Genomic DNA, 8,692 nt, shown 5'->3' with positions numbered 1-8,692 from the left:
ATAGCCTTTTATGCTAATGTGTGTTCTAAACCGCGCAATTTAGAATTCACATACCTAATATTTCTTAATGTCACACTAATTCACTCACTCAATTCTAGTGATTTACCTCATTCCAACAAAGTATGCTTCCTTGATTTTGTATTGTCTCATCTTATGGTGTTATATTTTTGTTTTTCATGATGAATGCACCACGAGCAATAACGGAAGCAAGACTAAGAACACGTAGCAATCTGGGGTGTCCGACCGGTCGGCGATTTTGGGTGACAAATTTCTAATTCCAACACTTTTGCATTTCATTCTAAGATTTTAGGATTTTTACTTGCATTTTCTTAATATTTGCATATGTATACACAATAAGCTTAGTCAAAATAATGAAAATTTTCAAGATTTCTATCTATAGGGCACCAATTGATTTGAGTGAAAACCTTTTCATAGAACTTGCTTGAATTATATATATTGTGGATCATGTTTTTGAGCTAAGAACACAAGCAAATGAGATTTGAGCCTAATGGTGTGGTTACATCTTACAACCACTTATTTTCCTTCTTGTGTGCACTATTCTCTTTCTATGAATGTGATCTTTGATTTGTTTGATTCTTTATGTCCATTATTTTGTGTATTCATGCATTTATATGATTGAGGCCATCATTTCATTTAGCTCACTTACCCAAATAACCAACCTTTTATATTCCTTTGTTAGCCAATTTGAGCCTACGATTTATCTTCCATTGTTAGCCAATTTGAGCCTACGATTAACCCACTTGTTCTTATTTTAGCACATTACAAGCCTTAAAGCGAAAAACAATAAATGTCCTTAATTTGGATCTTTGATTGGCTTAGACTAGTGTGTGTGAGTACCATTCAAGTGTGGGAATCTTGGGACATTGGGTGAATAAAAGGATAATTTTGTATTGTTATTGAAAATATTGGGAATTGGGTACATACTCATGTATTGATCAATTGTAAAACCTTATGCATTGAGATTCTTGTATATAGAAAAAAAATGAGAAAAACAAAAGAAAAAGAAAAAAATATAATATGAAAAAAAAATATATAAAAAGAAAGAAAAAAAAGAAAGAAAAAGAAAAAAAAGAAAGGAATAAAAAGGGGACAAAATGCCCTAAATCAAAGTATAGTCCAATAAAATCAATGTATAGGTGTTGTGAAATTAAAAAGGAATACATGAGTATGTGAAAGAGTGAAAAATGGGTAGTTAGGTTGGAATTTAATTGTATAGCATGTCATAGGTTAGGTGGGAAGTTTAAGCTTATCAAAGATTCAAATTCCAAGCTCACTTAACCATATATGCATCATACCTTGACCCTAGCCCCATTACAACCAAAGAAAAGACCTCATGATACTTGTATGCATGCATGAAATATATGTTGATTGTTAGAAGAAGAACAAATCTTAGAAAGCATGATTAGGAGAGAATTGAGAGGATCAACCCTAAACACTTGAGCGAATAGAGTGCAAACACTACCGGTGAGGGTTCGATTGCTTAATTACATGTTTCCACCCATGATCATTAATAAACCCCAATTTGACGGCTTATCTTGTATTGAATTTAGAGTGTTTTGATAACCTTTTGTCACATTTAGTTTATGGATTAGCATGGTTTTGTTATCTCTCCCATATTTATGCTTAAGTGTAAAAACATGCTTTTTAAGCCTTATTTTGATGAATTCTAATATCTCCTTGATTCCATAAGATGCTTTGATGTGTTTGCTAGTAATTCCAGGATTGAAATAGGCTAGGCATGGGTCAAGGGAAGCAAGGAAAGGAAGCATACAAGTGGAGAGAAGCATAAAAAGTCAAAGAAGCAAAGTCAGCCAAGCACGCGCACGCGCACACGGCGCTCGCGTGCACATTATAGAATCGGCCAGGGACGCACACGCGTACCGTGCGCGCACGCGTCGATGACCGCACATGACTTCATTAATGCAACACGTGCCTGGCGATTTGAGAGGGTTTCTGAACCCATTTTTGGCGCCAACTGCTAGGAGAAAGGAATAAAAGGATGAAGGTTTAAGGGGAAGACATGATGAGATGTTAGTGACCATTAGTCATAGCTTAGTTTAGAAGTAGTTTTAGAGAGAGAAGCTCTCACTTCTCTCTAGAATTAGGATTAGGTTTAGGTTAATATCCCTCTTAGATCTAGGTTTAATTCATGCTTTGATTCACTTTTCATTTACCAATTCTTAATCTTCTCCTCTTCCTCTTTCTAGTTATGTGCTTTAATAATTGTAATTCTTCAATAATGCAATTTGAGATAATTCATGTGATTGTGATGTTGTTGATTGTTGTTTTGTTAATTCTTTGTAATTGTTAGTTGTTGATTCCTTTTATTCTTACAAATAAAAATGCTTTCTTTCATTACCCTCCAAGTGTTTGATGAAATGCTTGAGAGGATGTTAGAGTACGATTTTATGTTCTTGGCTTGAGAAGGTAACTTAGGATTTCTTGAGTCACTAGTGTCCAATTGATTGCTAGTTGATAGCCATTAACTCTAGCCTTCATTAATCCAATTAGTGGAAAGCTAGGACTTATGGACTAGGATTGATATAACTCATTTGACTTTCCTTTACTACTAGTTAGAGGATGATTTAATGAGATTAATCCTTGCCAATTCTCATATTGTGGTTAGTGATTATGATAGAGATCCTTGACCACCAACCCTTGCCAAGATCTTTTTAGGCCTTAGTTTACTTTCTTGCCATTTATCTTTCATGTTTCTTATTAAAACCCCAAAAATAACTCACAACCAATAACAAAACACTTCATTACAATTCCTAGGGAGAATGACCCGAGGTTTGAATACTTCAGTTATTAATTTTAGGGGTTTGTTACTTGTGACAAACAATCTTTTGTATAAAAGGATTATTGTTGGTTTAGAAACTATACTTGCAACGAGAATTTATTCGTGAAATTCTAGACCATCAAAAATCCAATCATCAAGGCCCCGCTCCCACTGCCTCTATGGGCGAAGCTCGATACTTTGTCGTTTTCATTGATGATTATTCCCGTTTTACTTGGATTTATTTGATGACTAATCGCCATGAGTTACCTTAGATCTATATCAACTTTGCTACTATGATTAAAACTCAGTTTTCCAAGGTCATTAAGGTTTTCCGACGTGATAATGCTATGAAATACCGTGATTCTGAACTCTTAGCCTTTCTTGCAGAACAGAGTACTTTGTCTGAGTTTTCTTGTCATGGTACCTCTCAACAAAATGGTAGAGCTGAACGCAAACACCATCACATTCTTGACTTCGTCTGTACAATGCTCCTTTCTTCTTCGTGTCCTGAGCATACTTGGGGTGAAGCTGTTCTTACTGCTGTTCATGTTATCAATAGACTCCCTTCTTTTGTTCTTGGTAATGTTACTCCCTTTGACCGTCTTTATCATACCTCTCCAGATTATAGTTCTCTTCGAGTTTTCGGTTGTGTATGTTTTGTTCTTTTTCAACCTCATGAACATAGTAAACTTGAACCTTGGGCTTGTATATGTTGTTTCCTTGGTTATGGCACTGAACACAAGGGTTATCGTTGTTGGGATCCTCTCTCTAAATGTATTCGTATATCTCGTCATGTTGTCTTCTGGGAACACCACATGTTTTCTCGATTCTCATCCTTTGAGTCCATTCCTACTACTCAGTCACCTTTGTTTACTAACTCCAATGTTGATCTTTGTCCTAGTGATGATTCTACAGATTCTATCTCGAGTGACCCTCCACAGCTTCCTGTTCTTCCGCCTTCTCCATCTCCCGATGATTCCAGACCGGACAATGATCCTGCTCCTATCGTCATGCCTCCTCCTACCGCTCGTTTTTCTAGGGTAAGGAATCCACCTCCTCATCTTTTTGATTACATTGCTTTTCTACTATTCTTCATCAACATGAACCTAAGACATTCAGAGAAGCCTCCTCAAACCCAAATTGATAACAAGCAATGTAGGAAGAAATACAGGCACTTGAAAAAGTACACACTTGGGATTTGGTTGATCATTCTTCTAATCAGGAAGTTGTGGGCAGTAGATGGGTTACAAGATCAAGACTCGCTCTGATGGCTCTATTGACCGTTATAAGGCCAGCTTGGTTGCTCAAGGCTGTACGCAAGAGTATGGTATTGATTATGAAGAGACTTTTGCTCCTATCGCTTGTCTTACGTCTGTTCGAGCTCTTTTTGCCATTGTCGCGGTTAAAAAATGGTCTCTCAGTCAAATGGATGTGAAGAATGTATTTCTTAATGGGGATTTGAAAAAGAAAGTCTATATGAAACCACCTCTGGGATATCCTTGTCCTTCTAATAAGGTTTGTCTCCTTCGCAAGGCACTTTATGGACTTAAACAAGCTCTTCGTGAATGGTTTGACAAGTTCAACACTACTATATGCAGTCTTGGTTTTACTTCTAGCCCTCATGAGAATGCCCTCTTCATTCGTAAAAGCGAACGTGGAGTTGTTCTTCTACTTTTGTATGTTGATGACATGATCATTACTGAGGATGATATTGATGGTATCTCTGATCTCAAGGCCTCACTTCACCGTACTTTTGAGATGAAAGATCTTGGTTCTCTCAGCTATTTTCTTGGTCTCGAGGTCATCTCCATCGATGATGGCATCTATCTCTCTCAGGCTAAGTATGCTTCAAATCATCTTGCTCGCGTTGGGATTACAGATAGTCGCACTGAGTCTACTCCTCTTGAGTCTAATGTTTGCTTTACCCCTATGGATGGCACTGTTTTGGATAATCCGACTCTCTATCGACAGTTAGTTGGCGGTCTCGTCTACTTGACTGTCACCCGACCTGACATCGCCTATCCGGTTCATGTACTTAGCTAGTTCTTGTCAGCTCATCGTACTACTCACTATGCGGCAGTTCTTCGCATTCTTCACTACATCAAAGGCACTCTATTTCATAGCCTTTATTTTTCTGCCCATTCCTCTTTGTCTCTTCAGGCTTACTCCGATGCTGATTAGGCTGGTGATCCCACTGATCGTCGTTCTACTACTGGTTACTGTTTGTTTCTTGGCGACGCTCTCATTTCTTGGCGTGCTAAGAAGCAAACGTTCACTGCTCGCTCAAACACAGAAGCTGAGTACCGTGTCCTCGCTGACACCACTGCTGAAGTTATCTCGGTTTGTTGGCTTCTCGATGATCTGGGTGCTCTTCAGTCGTCCCCCACTGATGTTTTTTTGTGATAACCGCAGTGCTATTCAGATCGCCCATAATGATGTGTTTCATGAACGCACCAAACACATTGAGATTGATTGTCACTTTGTTCGGCAACGTATCCTTATTGATGCTGTTCGTCTCATTGCTGTTAGAACACAAGATCAGACTGCTGATATCTTCACGAAAGCTCACCACCCGACTCGTTTCCGAACTTTGTTATCCAAACTCAAGTTGGTATCCTTAGCTCCCACTTGAGTTTGAGGGGGGATGTTAGAGAATCATTAGAATCAATTTAGATCAATTAGTATCGTTTATATTTATATAGCATATCTGTATATTAATTATAGAATTCTATGTCTTTATTACTTTGATTCGTTTAACACCTATAAATACTCCTTATATATTGTACTTTTGATTAGACTGAATATACACAAAACACTTTCTTTAGTTTGGTCTCTTGTTTCTAACATTTTTATATTTTTTTATTTTTTTAATTATTAGACTAACTTAATTAAAATTAGTTAATAAAATAATTTGATCATGTACCATCTCTAAATAAGCGGTTTATTATGTATGTACACACACATCAATTTTATTATTTTATGAAATATGCATAATCATAAATTTTTGCGGTAGCTGTATTGTTTGCAATAATTGTTTTATTAATCAATGCTGGTTTCATAAGACTAGAAATAAGTCAAATCAATTGTGAGTTAATTTTAATTCGAATTTATAATGAGCTCAATAAACTGAGATGGTTAATTTTGTTAAATTCATACTCTGCTATATATACTTACTTTAAATTTGATCCCTGTAGCTAACTACCTAATTAAGGTGCATGTTTGAATGTCCCGCTATTATTGCATGATACAAATTAAAGAGGAATAATAGTGCGTTAAACTAATACAAATCAGAACATATGAAATCCAGATAGTGAAACCTTTTGCCACCAATAATAAGCTCAATTTTCTTATGTTTTTTTTTTTTTGGTGTCGAATTTACAAATAAATATAAAATATTTCAAGTTTAAATTTTTTGTACTCGTTAATTAAAATAATAAGTTCAACTAAAATAATAAATACAATATAATTATTAATTATGTTAATTTTTTTCTAAACGAATCACTATTTGTTCATGATAGACACCTTAATTATTTGTTATTAGAGCAAAATGACTAATCAATAAAGCATGCATTATGTATAGCTTTTTACCATCTTTTTCACCCTTTTCTTTTTACACATTGATACAATCTTAGTTTATCAAAGCAAAATTAATAGCAGAAAAAAGTGTACATGGATCCATCTTAAATAGATATATATCGACAAAAATATCAATTTGCAAGAAAACAACAATTATTGTGTCACATATTTAGTCAATACAATAATCATATTTGTTTCTTCAATCTTGTCCGTATCAATAAATACATATATACGTCTGTCTACACATTCAAAATAAATTTGTCCAAGTTGTGCTTATTAGCTTCATTCTGCATATTCACTGAGCCAGTGCTATTTTCTTAATTATGCGGGATAAATTATTTTAGTATGCAAATTAAATTGCGTTTCACTTTAGTTTAATCTGCATCAATAATATATCAACTTCAGTGTTCATGTCTTAAATGTTGAGTTAAACCCCAAAGTGGTCTCTGAGATTTACGATTTGCACCAATTTAATCTCTGACTTACCAATTGCACTATTTATGTTCCCGACTTTGTAAAAATTACACCAAGGTCATCCCTAGCCACATCTCCGGGCAAATTAATGAACGCCGGCAGTGACCTGGCACTGAGAAGCCACGCTGGCATAAATAACGGCAAGCTGAGGTGGCAATTGAAACTGTTTGACCCAATGTGGTCCCTATATCTAATTTTAATCCCAATTTCTAGCATGGCATCGTCACCTTTGTATGATTGTGTATATGATCATTTATGTTCAACAACTACATAGATATGCAATATCATCAATTCACTTGCTAACTCTGTATGCACTTAACATATAACACCAAACAAGGAATGAAATCTAAAATTTCAGTTCAATTTGGTGTTAAGCAAGAACATTCACCAAGTGCATAACCAAAATTCAATCTCAATCATCATAAAAACTTATAGAAAACTGCACAATATGAGTTACAATGCCTAATGAAAACAAAATTTGAAGCCTATGATGATCAGACATAAGATTTAACTTTCAGGCAATTTATCGAACAGGTTGTATGTAGGATTCATAAACAGCAATTTCAGTTTAATGTAAGCATCAATCAACCCAAAAATTTCAACCAGCCAATACACATTCAGTCCAGAAACACAAATAATCAACTATCCTAAGTCTAACAAGATCAGTAAAAACAGAATCAAAAGGCACTGAAATAAAAAAATAATTAGAAAAAAAGAAATAGACATAGAGGATGGAATCGAACCTGTGTTGAGGAGTGAAAAAAGAAGATAGCGTAAGGAGCGGAGGTAGTGTCGTACCGGCACAGAGTTTCGCCGTCGCTGGTGGTTTTCACCGGAACTGGAAGGTGCAGACAGAGGTGGCGCCACGAACAGGGGTGTTGCGTACAGGAAGAAAGAAATGGAGAAATAGGGAAGAAAGAAAAGGAAGAAGGGAGGAGGGAGGGTTAGCGACGATGGTTGCCGGCGGTAGGGACGGACGGACTGATGGAAGGTTGGTGTGGAGGTCTGCGGGCTAGACTGGGTTTCAGAGAAGAAAGAAAGAAGGTTGGGCAGGCGTGGCTTCTCAGTGCCAGGTCACTGCCGGCGTTCATTAATTTGCCCGGAGATGTAGTTAGAGACGACTTTAGTGCAAATTTTACAAAGTCGGGGATATAAATAATGCAATTAGTAAGTCAGGGACTAAATTGATGCAATTCGTGAATCTCGAAAACCACCTTAGGATTTAACTCCTTAAATATTGCTTTCTTTTAATTTGCTTTTGTTCTCATTAATGATCCTAATGCTTCCTCCAACATGCACTACTGCTATGATTTCAAACTGGCGTGCATGTTAGGATTCTAACTAGCTAGTACTAAATTATAAAGAAATTATAATAACTTATTCAAATCACTAATGAGTTTGACATTAAGCATTAAATAAAATTTGAAAATGTCTCAGAAATGAAAGGATATTCCTAATTAAGATACTTTATAAAATTGTCTCCTAAAATTATACTTTTTTAGAAAATAAAATTTGAACTTATATTCAAATAATTAAGAAATGAGTCATGATGTATATACACTTGGAATTAAATAAAAGAGTAAACTAATAAAATTATCTGTCAATAAATTATAACTCAAATGACATAATATTTTCATACTCATTTAAGAGATTGCGGGTTCAAATCTTTTTATCTTTGAAAAAACCAACAAAATTACCTTTAGATTATCAAATCACTAACAAAAGTATCAATTAAAAAGATAAAAATATAAATAGAGATATTATATTTAAAAATATTAAATTAATATATTTTGTATTCTAATAAAAAATATAAAAATACTAAAAAAATATAAATTTAATTTA

This window comes from Arachis duranensis, chromosome 3 (assembly GCF_000817695.3).
Source record: "Arachis duranensis cultivar V14167 chromosome 3, aradu.V14167.gnm2.J7QH, whole genome shotgun sequence".
Taxonomy (NCBI): Eukaryota; Viridiplantae; Streptophyta; class Magnoliopsida; order Fabales; family Fabaceae; genus Arachis; species Arachis duranensis.
This window is presented reverse-complemented; position numbering follows the sequence as displayed.